Raw genomic sequence first — 12,129 nt, 5'->3', positions numbered from 1 at the left:
AGACCCCAAATCTTCACATTTGAAAGAAGCTGCTCATTTTTATCTCTCCACCATTTTGTGTTCAAGTATTGCATTTCCTTATATTCAGAATTTGACACTGACATGCCCCAGTTAGTAATTTTCACTTGTAGGTAAAAAGACAAGAAAAACATCTATGTAACAAAATTATCAGCAGGCCTGAGTATAGGCTAGAGATTAAAAACTCCATTCTCCTGTTCCTCATTCAGAATTTCAGACCACTGCCTTTTTGCCCAGGTGGAGCTCAAATTCCAAACTGCCATGTTGTACTTACGATGAGCCAGACTCAAGATATCTTGAGGGGGATATCTGTAGGGGCTGTAACATCAGACTCAAGATATCTTGAGAGGGATATCTATAGGGGCTGTAACATCACACCTGATCTGTCAAGACTGTGGGAAAGGAAGCTCAGATCACATCACAGGGTAAGCATGATCCACCTTTCCCCTTAGTACACCACAGCTGGAAGCCCACACCCAGTATGATCAATGGCATGAATTGCACAGATGGCTGGCTGAGTCTCAAGCAGGATCATGGAAACAGCCTTACCTGGCCATGAAAGTAGCCTTAAGATGGTCCAAATCTCAAGCACGATTATGAAATGTGCCCTCTGTTTAGCAGATGACCATTTAATGAACTTCATTAAAATATTTTCTACTTAGTTTCATTTTCAGCTTCATTTTGGGTTCAGTATCTCTCTAGTCCTTACTTATTTTCTTATAGTGAAGTACCTAGTCTCTGAAATACATTATGGTGAGCACTGTCAGACAGAAAACTGTCTGTCATTTTCAAGGAGACCAAAGTCTTAGCATTTTCTTGGCCATTAAATCTGGGAACTCAAAAAGGCATGCAAGTGCTACATGGGACAAGACATGGAAAGAAAAGATTGATGATGTCCTTAGCTCTTGCCTAAGTAGTCCAGCAAATCCCACCAATTTTAGTACATGCTGCCACATCCCAGACCTTTTACACTGCACGGCAAAACTCCCAGTGATTTCAATAGAAATATGTTTTAATGCAAAATTGGCAAGCTTGGAAAAAAATAAAATAAAGTAAAAGTATTTTTAAATCTTCGTGTCAGAACTAAAAGCATCTTAGAGGCTCTATATCAAAAGTGAAAACTGAGGCTGGAACTTAACTCCAGCTTCATGCGTACTTCTAACCTTTATGCCAGTATACTGACCAGTTTCTTTAAATACAATAGAAACTCTGTCACTTTGAAGATAAGCCCTCACAGTTAGCTTAAAACAATAATTCTGTACTTTCTTTCCTGTTTCTAGATTTATTTTAAGTATTAGTATAAAATGTCAGAGTCTGATAGCAGCCAGATCAGTTTGTATAAAAATCGACTGCCTGTTTGTAGTATATTACAGGCTATATTTGACACAGGAAAGCACTTAATCATGAATGCTATCTGCACACCACACCCATCTTTGTAAGTGCCTTATAAGCTAGATTTATCACTGTGAACTCGGACTGGATAGAGACAAGTAATAATGAATAATGCAAACCCCTTCTGTGGAGGTAGGGTTAAAGGTGTGTTATCCACGGTATGACCGTCAGATGACAGTTCAGAAGCCATGCTTGTATCTGTCAGTGGCCTAGAGGCATCAGGACCTCTTTTACTTTGGATTGATGTCCAGAGTACTGTTTCCCTAGAGTCATCAGGCTCAGATAAGCAGATAAATGTCAGAAGAATCTATCTCAAGTACATGATCACATACCTTCTGCCATTTTAGGTATTTTAAATCTCCCAGTCCATTGTATTTGCACAGCAGAACTGACAGCCCTTCAATAAATTTAAAATAAAACCAGAAACCCTTTTGTCATGCATTAAATTTGATTTTATTTGACATGTCTAACTTTTTATCTCAGTTCTAGCTTTTGAGCTATAATACGTCACTTCTTGGATGTGTGGACTTCAGAAACATCCTGAAAAATGCACATGTTGTGGAGGGGATGGGATCTTCCTACTTTTCTCCATTGGCTCATGCAAAGAGTACTACTCCCTCCTTCAGAGGCTGCCTCTGTACCTGTAACTATCCCCTCTGTGTTTCTCTGCCTCTCATTGTGCAAAAGTTTTTCCAGGTTCATGTATATAGAGTCACCAATGGAGAGGGAGCCAAGCCAGGGAGGCCAAACAACTTCAGCCATTCCCCCAGCTGACTTCTCCAGTCCTTCTGGTCTCCCCAAGTCCTGATAGCAGTACTTTTAGGAGAAGGAAAAAATTTGGGTGTCTGTACAGGCTGCCTCTCCTCTAGGCTGCCTGCAATACCTTGCCTGCTTCTTCCCTGCCACCACTGTGCCCTACGCCAGCCACCCCATAGGGGATGGAGGACACAAGGTTGCTCCACACGGCTGACACTGGACCAGAGATAGTATTCTCCCCTTGGCAGAGTGTGTCAAGAAACCAAAGTCTTTGCTAGCAAAAAAACGTTTCCCAAAAATGACAGTATTTGCAAAAACTAACTGGGGAGTAAGCTATGCCAGTCACTTTGAGATATGTTGTGGCCATTCACATTTTTAGCATACGCTCACTGCTGAACACAGACAAAAAGAAGCTCCTTTACCTATTAATGACATCTGTTTACAGCAGCCGAATTAAGAGTCACATTTTAAAACTGGAGTTCTTGGATATTGTCTTGATTAAATGGGAGAAATTTTGGCTGAGGTTTATTAGTATATTAGTTAAACCTAGCTTGATCACTTTTCGTTATAGAGGGGAAAAAAAGCTTTTTACCCTCTGTATTCTCAAAACTTAAACAATACTTATTGGAATAGTGCTAAACTCTCAAATGCATTGCAAGTAAATGCATCCATGGGACTCTTAAACATCTGTGAATCCCTTGAACAGGGAATCCACTGGAGCTACTGAAGCTATTGAGGAGTGTACTGGTCTGTATTTCAGCAGTTTAAGAGAAATATTCATAAAAATATTTTTTAGGTAGAACATTGTCTGGGTAACAACCTAGAGAAAATATACTGGAGTTTCCAAGGATCGGTTTTATATCTCATCCTTCAGCAGATGCCTCCTCCTTCAGCAGACGGTGCCCATGGTGCAGTGGTGAAGGACTTCTCCATGGACACTCAGAGGGCAGTGTGCCAACTACTGTGTTGAATCACCAACGCTTCCCAGAGCCCCCTAAAGTTCCCAGGTGGCCCAACCTTGCCAGCCCAGGATGAGGTAATATGGCTGCAAACTAAATAAAGACAAAACCCACTAAACTGAATTTAAGGGGATATGGCAGACTGATACATTTTGGTTTTCAATAGATTAAGGACATTCTCGTTCAGTGACATGGTTCTTTACCCACCATGCAGAACAGATACCTATCCATTGAATAACTTCTTTCTGGATGTTGCTAATAGATATTTTTTATTAAATTAGTACTCTCATAATATACATATTTGACTGCATGATGCTGTATCTGGAAGAAATAATGGGTTTGATTCACCTAATGATAAGTTTGAGCACTGAAAGACAAGATGACATCAGGAAGTGTGTCTTTTTCCTTATCACTAGCCCTAACTTTTTTAGCTGAATCTGGCAACCAATACTCTGCACTGCCAATTCATTCATTAGAGGTAGTGACCCACAGTTACCAGATCTAAGGTCAAAACAAGGTACAGGAAAGAAAAAAAATTAATTAATGAGATATCTTTGGTATTCAGAACTTCACATTACATGAGACATTAAATTAGTAAAAGAAAAATCAGGATAAGGAAAATGCATGGAGCAATCAAGAGCTCAAAGCAGCTCATTCCAGGTAGATGAGACTACCAGATAGATAAGAATAACAAGTAGCTTCAGAAAGAGCAGGGATCTTTCTGAAAAATGTCATGGCTAAAACTCTGGAAAAATCTCATAGAAAGCTCAAACAGAGGCTAAATAAAACAATTTTGAAATCACAGACTCATAGAATGAGTTGGGTTGGAAGGGACCTCAAAGAACATCTAGTGCCATGGGAAGGGGCACCTTAATTCAAGGGGTGAAACAACAGTGAAGAAGGAATAGAAAGAAGACATCCCCACTTGCACAGGCACTGAGCCTGGCTCCAAAAGCCACATATAATTCAAATCCATGTCCCTATCTCAACACTCTGCTGCCCTGCTCAGTGCTACAGACTCTGGTGCTTACCCCAGGCTGTAACACACCAGTACCAGCTGCCTCAGGGTCTACCCAAGGCATCTGTTCTTTGCATGACGGTTTGCAGCACTTACAACAGGATTGCTTGCTCCTGCTGCCCTGGCACACACATTTTATCCAGTTAACCTTCTAAAACTCTCTCAGCAGAAGCAACAGACTGACCTACAGGAGAAGCCCATGGCCCTCACCAGCCCACAGCTGCAAGAAGGAAAATGCTGGAAGAGTTCCCTCTCCAGTGGCACCTGTCTAGGCTTTCTTCCCCCTGGCATCCTGGAGATGGTGGCTGTTGCTCATCAGACCACACATATTCACACTTCCTTTTTATGGGAAGCCTGGGTCCCAGGGAACAGACATACCCACTGGCATCTCCACAAAGAGCCAACAGGAAGAACATGTGTCTGGATGCATGCTGCACACTCCAGTTGTGGCCCTTCTTGGCTGAGGGGTAGCTGTTATGGGGTATGAATGCTCTGCTCCTTTTAGACAACTCCCCCCACGGCCCTTGGGATGGGTCCATTCGCGCAGCCCTGTGTTCAGAACAGCAGGTGTTAGCGGGGGCACTACATGTGCCAACACTCCCTGCTTCTATCTCTCTAGTGAGGACCTGTAGCAGGAAATCATGCTTGGGACCATCCTTTTTCTGGGGCTGGATAAAGGCAGAGGAAATGAGAGATTGTGTCTAAACCTCACAAAGCGGTGATGTGCCTCACAGAAAGTTCAAGCACTGTGGTGGCAGACTCAATGCAGAAGAACTACTCTGCAAGTAGTGGTCTCTGTAGCTGCCCAAAATGTAGTCCAGCATTTTTAGTGCAGGGCAAGCAGTAGAGAGCAAAAAAATCAAATACACCTGAGAATGCAAATTTAGAAGGTGAAAGTAGATCCCTATAAAGCTACACAAAAAGCTCAACTGCCTTGTCTAGCATCAGGATGCATGAATAAAAAATGCCTTATAGATCCAGCATAGGGTACCTAATGCTATCAATATCCAGAACTGGCCACCCCAGCATCCTACAGTTATATGGGCTAGAAATTTGGTATTCCAGTTGTCAGTGTGATGTTAGCAATGTCAGAGATGGTTGGATTATGTGCTGTGCCTTGTGAGGAATGTTGACACTGCCATAATTGCAGAAATCATACAATCATTTAGGTTGGAAAAGGTTCTGAAGATCTAGTGCAACAATTAATCTAATGCTACCATATCTACCACTAAATCCTTTCCATCTGACTTCTCAGCTTGCACTCCAGTATTATTATTAGTTCAGCTTAGTCACAGAGCCTTCCAGGGACAAGCAAACCCCAAATTCCTGATGTTAAAAACAAATAAACAAAAGAAACACAAGCAGAGAGTGGAAAAAAAATCAGGAGGAAAGTGTGTTCTTTGTGCACTTCAGCACAGTCAAAGCAAAACACACCCGTGCTCCTCCCTACTTTGTTGTTCACTTTTAAGTTGAGCCGTGTCCAGCAGCTGGAAGCTGTCTCGCCATTGGACTGTGCACAGGGATGTGCCAGAGATTCCCTCTTGCTCCCATGGGTGGGATGCAAAGAATTCCTCTCCTCATAGCTGACATTCCTGCTGCACTGAGACAATAACATACAATTCTTGCTCAAACATTCGTAGATAGACACAGTCATTTTTTTTCTAATTATATAAATATGACTATGTCCATTAGATATGAAGTTTCCTGGCCAAAACCTGTACTGAAAACAGAGTATCTCATGCTCACCATCTGCAGTTTAGTGACATTCTTCGGTGCTCCTATCCCACCTTTTCAAAGTTAATTATTCAAGAATGGAGAAGGGGATTCAAATTCACAGCATAGTTATTCAAATAAATTTTACTCCTGGAACATGCAGGAGTCAGCAATATGGTCAACTGCTCATTTCTCCTAGTAGCAAGCAGCATAAGTCTGTGGTGTTGTCTATTATTCCTAAGCATGTCAGGTGCTTTACCATAAAGCCATAACTCTTTACCAGCATCTTTAGAATGTCATCTTGTCTGAAATGTTTGTGCTGCGATGGTAGGGTAGAAACAGATGGGTTTGTAGTTGTTTTGGGGGTTTTTTTGTTATCAGTTGGAAATAGAAGCATGAGTCAAAACTGAATATGGGTCATAAACTGCCAAAGTCGTGTTTCTATTCTGTAGACATACTTATGGTTGAAAGCAAATTTCACTGTTATCATTGTCATCTCTGTTAGGTGAGACTCTGGTGGAATCCAGTACAGACAAGAAAAGTAGGGGAAGGAGATGGCTCTGATCTTTGGTTCAGGTTCTGTGTTTTAACAACCCACAAAAACTGAGATATTTGTGTTTGTGGTTCTGAAGCAAACCAAAATGAAAGAGAAATCTTAACTGCAAAATTAGGGTTTGGGGGTTTGACTAATTTCTCACTGCCTTGCCATGCTGAGGTTGTCAGTATCAGTGACTAAATGTCCATCTGGGTTATGAGACTGTACCTTATCAAGGACAGCATCAGAGCTCTGCATGCACTAGGGAAACACTTCGGTGTCAGACATGGTTTGTGGTGTGAAGTAGTCACCTCTGATTAGGTTATGCTTTATTACACTCTAAAGACCTCAGCAAGCTTCTCGAGCCTCTCCTTTTACCTTTGCTCACACAAAGCTTGCTCCTTTCTATGCAGAATGCCCCAACAGAACAACCTTTCCCATCCCAAGATTAATTAAAATGTCATCTTTTCATTATGAGGGTTTTATTCAGCTTTTTATAACTTGCTCTTTTTTCTTGGCCCTTCAATCTGATGGAGGAAATTTGGAATGACAGGATAGCAGGTACAACACAGCTTGTTCTCTGTGCAGAGCAAGTTTATCTTGCAATTCAAAAATAGACCTAAGGAAAACAACAGAATTAATTGCTTAGCAAAGTAAGTTTTTCTTTTCTTTAGTGGCATTGTAGCCCATGAGTGAGAAGTTCTGGCTACTCTACAGAGCTGCTCCTCTCTGGAGCAGCCAGACCTGTTGATCAGGACATACTCTTGAAATAGTCCTTAAATTCATGGGCTTATGCCTCAGGGTTACTCCATAGTGATTCAATCTTTCTGATTTTACACACACAAAATTCAACAACTTCAGTCCCCCCACAAGGTCTTGGTTTCAACAGAGTAGAACAGGAATAATTTTAAAAAGTTTAGTGGTAATCAAACATAATTTTTCACTCAATTTATCCAATGTAGCAGGAGAGCCAAGGCCCTCCAAAAATTTACTCTGCATCTAATCACTCACCCACACGGGAATTTGGATTCTGGATGACTGGAAATATATCAACAGCTTTTATGCACAGAAAAGAGCTCTATCTTCTGCAAGAAACTACATACAGAGTATCCATGGAGTAAGCTTTGGGAGCTATTTTACTATAAAAATATAGATTTATAAGTGCACACTTATCAATACTAGAACATGTAAAAGGGTATTGGTACATGATACAGGCTAATTTTCACAGGGCAGACATCATTTGTGTTCAGCGTCTTTCTAGGCAAATCACTGGCTTCTAGCCAAGTAAATTTTTTTAAACACAAGAAAAATGAAATCACTTACTGGAACTAATCTACTGATTCATTTGTGGTCACTTTCACTGCTCAATCCAATGTCCAGGCAACAAGTGACTCCTTTTCCTGAGCTGGTCAGGATTACGAGGTGCCAGACAAAGCCAGGTTCTGCAGAGCTGTGTGGGAAGGGGCCACAAGTGGTTGGTGGAGAGCTCACTGGGGAGTTGGGCTGGACCCTGCTGAAGGAAGGGTTCTTTATTTATCCCATCTCTTATCAAAATACAAAACTTTGGATACAATACACAAACATACACAAAAGACAAACTAATTTTTTACATAACATTTACTTATCTAGTACAAAATAATTTTGTTGCATACATTTCAGAAATCCTAAATATGTTTTTACTGTAAAAATTACTGCAACACACAACTAAGATAACCTGGTCTTTATTCCTTTGTTTTCTTTTTTCTCTTCTTTAGGAAAACAAAATCAAAGGCCAGAGTGCAGTGTAAGGGGTAGTGGTATACAATGCTGTACAGTAAGTTGGTTTACAGAAAACATCGATGTGGCTTTGAAAAGCACAGCAGCTGCAGCTTTACATCCCTCAGAAGGTATAGGTGCCATGCCATGACTGTGGATTGGTCTAGGCTATCTAGTTCTTCCAGTCACGATTTCAAGATTCATTACACAAAATCTCTGCCTTGTCTCACTGTGTAATGTGGTTTTTCCTCCTCCTTCCTACTGAATTCACCAGTAACATTATGTGAAGCATGGATTTGATGTGGTAAGAAAACCTCTATTAAGGGAGAACTTTTGTGTTGCTCTTTTTTTTTTTTTTATTCAGAATTGGGCAGCTAAGATGTTGCAAACAATATTATTTGCCCACTACCATTTTGCTATACTGCTAGCAACTGTCCATCAATATGCAAATATAATAAAAAAGTGTCAGCTTAATTTTTTCTTAAACACCAAAGCAATGCATAGTAAGTTACTCTAGTGACCTCATGGGAGAAGCAATTCATGGCTACATGCCACTTAAATTTCTTGCAGTTTCTCCTTGCCCCCTCTGTATGTTCACATTTGACTTCGAGGCTCTAGTTAACATTGTTGTGACTAAAAATCATCTAGTGTTCCTATCTGTGTACAAACAACTTTACATTAAAAAATGGTGCATTTAATAAAGTATGTAAAGATCTTGTCTATCACTTTTTATTTGAAGTGTTTTGCTTTTATTCCTGTTCAAAAATACAGTATACATTCTTACTGCAAACATCTTCAGGCTACATAGGAGTTTTTTGTACATGGTAGATTTTTTTTTGTAGATTGCAGGTTTGTATATTTTGTGAGCTACTTCACCACCAACTTGTGCGTGAGCTGCAAGCAGAAACAGATCAGGCAAGGTTCCAAGTGCTTCATCCACAACACTGTCTTTCTGATGGAAATGTGGAGGAATGCATGAGCAAGAGTCTCTAAAAAAACTTAGGTTTCTTTGGTCAGGCTCTGATGCACTCATTTAGTGCTGACAATTGCCTTAATTCTGCGTGTTTCTCCAAACACCTTGAACTACTTCATCAGAGTCCTGGTTTTGGCTCTGTCCCTTGAATGATCTCTTTTAACCAGATGGTGGTGGGTCTGTGGGAGTGAGCAGCTCCTACACACGCTCTTCTCTCCACAGTCAAAAGAAGGGGAAACAAGGAACAGCCATGATATGTTTTCGACCACAACATTTGCTGTTTGCTATCATTACAACCATTATATGACTCAGTGCTGGTTCCAGCTTGCTCTATAAACGGTATCACAGAAGCATCAGCGGGTGTTTAACTGAGGAGGCATTGCACTGTTGATAATGAATATCTGACTACTACTTTCAACATGATAGAGAAAACCAGATAAATCCTGCTCTGAAATGGAAATCAATTCTCGGGATCATCTGAACATTTCTTCAGCCTCCCACCCCTTCTCCTTTCTAAAGATGACTTTTTTTCCACAAGTCTGCTTTACATAAGTATTTTACAGATACCTTTACCTGCATGTTGGTTTACAACCATGTCATGCTTGCTGCTCCCCCTTTTCTGGTGCATGTGTGTGTGCTTTTGTTACTTGCATTGTATAAGGTGCCTTGGGATATTCGCATCCTGTGCATTGTGTGGCATTGTGTTGAATAGGAGGTACAGAAATTAAAAGCAGGTCTCCTCCTACCCACATATGCCTTTTCTTTGCAGGTTTTCCTGGAAGTTTTGTGTGGGGAGGGAAGGGAAGAGGTAAAATATGACTTGGCTGAGGTTGCCGGATGCTGAATCAGCTGCAATTGCCTCACGTTTTCCTTTCTTTTAAAATAAGGGGTACAGTTTTCGAAAATGCCATCTGACTTCTCTACAGGCCCTACTCAGTCCATCACTTTTCAGTAAGTTGCTTTTAAAAAACGGTGCATGTGCTTCTAAGTCACACGGGTATCTTTGGAGAACATCTTTGTAATGCCTTCCTCCTTGGTCTAGAAGTCAGATGCTCTGGGATTACAAGGACCTGGTGCAGCTGCTGCAGATTACCACAGTGTTCACAATCACTACCACAAATAGTTTTCCCCTCCCAAAAATGTTCTTTGCAGAAAATGGAGGAGACAGCCATACTCACTAACTCAAAAAAATATATCACAGCCTAAATGCCAAACCATACAACTTTTTGAAGCATAGTTTTGTTCCACTGCACTGGTCTGGTTAAAGAAGCTGATGCCTAGAGTGCTGGTTCCTTGCTGCTCACCCCTGCACACACTGGCACAGATTGCCCTGATGAGGTTGTTCAGTGATGGTGTGGTGATGCAAAAGTCAGTGATCAGGGGAGCACTTCACGAGTGAAGCAAACAAGAAGTGTGGCATCAAAATCCTTCAAGCCCCAGAGACACCTCTTTTCATAAGGCTTACACATCCTGAAGTTACAGACAAATGAAATCAGGCATTGGTAAGAGGCTAATAACAGCTCTCTGGAAGTGTGTCATCATTTTTTTTTTTGTTAGTATTTTGTTTTCACAGCATGCCTAACTTTAATAGAAATGAGGACTTTGATGCCTTCTAGTTAAAGGACCCATGGTCCTAGAGCACCCAGCCACATACATGTTGCTCATCCCTCCCAGGGCTGCTTCCCTGTTGTGCACTATCTCACGCAGATAAAGGTTCATTGCGTCCTGCTTGCCACTGCGACTGAATGCTTGAAACCTCAGCAAAAGAGCAGAGGAAAATGGAGTGTTAATGAGACCTGTGCCTTCCAAGCTGTGCAAGTAAAAGGACTGGCACATGAAAAACAATGCCTTTGCATTCAAAGGTGAGAAAAGTGATTGTCAATCGCTATTTCTCTTTTTTCTCCTTTGCAAATCTGTGTGTATATTCACCTGTGATAGCTAGCATTGCAGGTCTTGAGGGCTGGTTTTATATGCTTTCCTAAAGGTTATTAATTCTTCCTACACTGTTCCCAGTTAAACAGAATACCTTATAATATAACTTCCTCATTAACATCAAGAGCTGTGATTATACAGTTTTGTTACCAAGGGCTTCAAAGACATGAAGCCTAAATATAATCTTACAGTACCTCGTTACAATACAAAGCACATCCTCTAATACATTTTTTTTGTTTGCATAAAATGCAGCACAATAATGGTTCACTTGACCTTTGCCTCCCTGTATAGTTCATTTTAACATTGTTTGAGGAGTTCAGAGTTTGCATTTTGCCGGGCACAGGTGCTCTGCCCCACACTGAAGGCTGAGGCTCAGCCTGGCGGTGTGGTGCACCACTGCTCCCCGCCAGCAGCTGGACTCAGGGGATTGCTTTTGTGGTCCACCAGGAATTTCCTGTGATAGAATATCAGAAACCTACTGGTGACTAGTAGGAGGTGACTTCACAGGGCAAAAGTTCTCTCCCTACAATAAACATTCTCAGCGCCGCTGTGGAGATTTCCTACTCAGACCTGACAGCCGCCAGCGACTTGTCATCTCGACAGAGAATGGCTCAGAGAAGGGATCATGGTTGTTTGCAAAGGTTTGCCACTTTAAGAGCAAAGCTGCACCCCCACTGCCATTTAATTGATACCTCCTGAGAAAAGAAAGAAATCAAATTATTACATGCTAATTTAAAAAATCCCAAGAACATTGACTGAAAAGGCTTAAAAAATATACAAATCCACAGTCAAAGACAGAGTATGTTGGTATCTATATAGACATACAATCCATAAATACCATCCATAAATACCATACATCCTGGTGTCTATAGGTGCCATGATACACATACAGTCCATATATACCATATATCCTGGTATATACCATAATGTCCTGGTACCTACCACATATACCATATATACTGGTATGTATAGGTACCATGGCGCACAAGTGGTCAGAGAACTAACACAACAATTAGGAAAACATCATACTCTCTCCATACACAGGTTTCCTTGGGAAAAAAACCACAGGTATATTCTG

The 12,129-nt window shown here is 41.1% G+C and overlaps 1 long non-coding RNA gene across 1 annotated transcript; it reads right to left on the bottom strand.

The window, feature by feature from the left end:
• Positions 1 to 6,876: 6,876 nt before the first annotated feature.
• Positions 6,877 to 11,516, bottom strand: LOC127463250 (uncharacterized). Its single transcript, XR_007900705.1, has 3 exons — positions 11,246 to 11,516; positions 7,715 to 7,901; positions 6,877 to 7,010 (listed from the first exon to the last, which is right to left on the bottom strand). It is a non-coding gene; the product is annotated as an uncharacterized LOC127463250 (long non-coding RNA).
• Positions 11,517 to 12,129: the final 613 nt, after the last annotated feature.

The sequence above is a fragment of the Manacus candei genome, unplaced genomic scaffold (assembly GCF_025592945.1).
Source record: "Manacus candei isolate 608988 ecotype Guabito, Panama unplaced genomic scaffold, ASM2559294v1 h1tg000008l, whole genome shotgun sequence".
Lineage (NCBI taxonomy): Eukaryota > Metazoa > Chordata > Aves > Passeriformes > Pipridae > Manacus > Manacus candei.
Note: the sequence above shows the minus strand (reverse complement) of the source record. Positions and strands in the feature narration are given on the sequence as shown.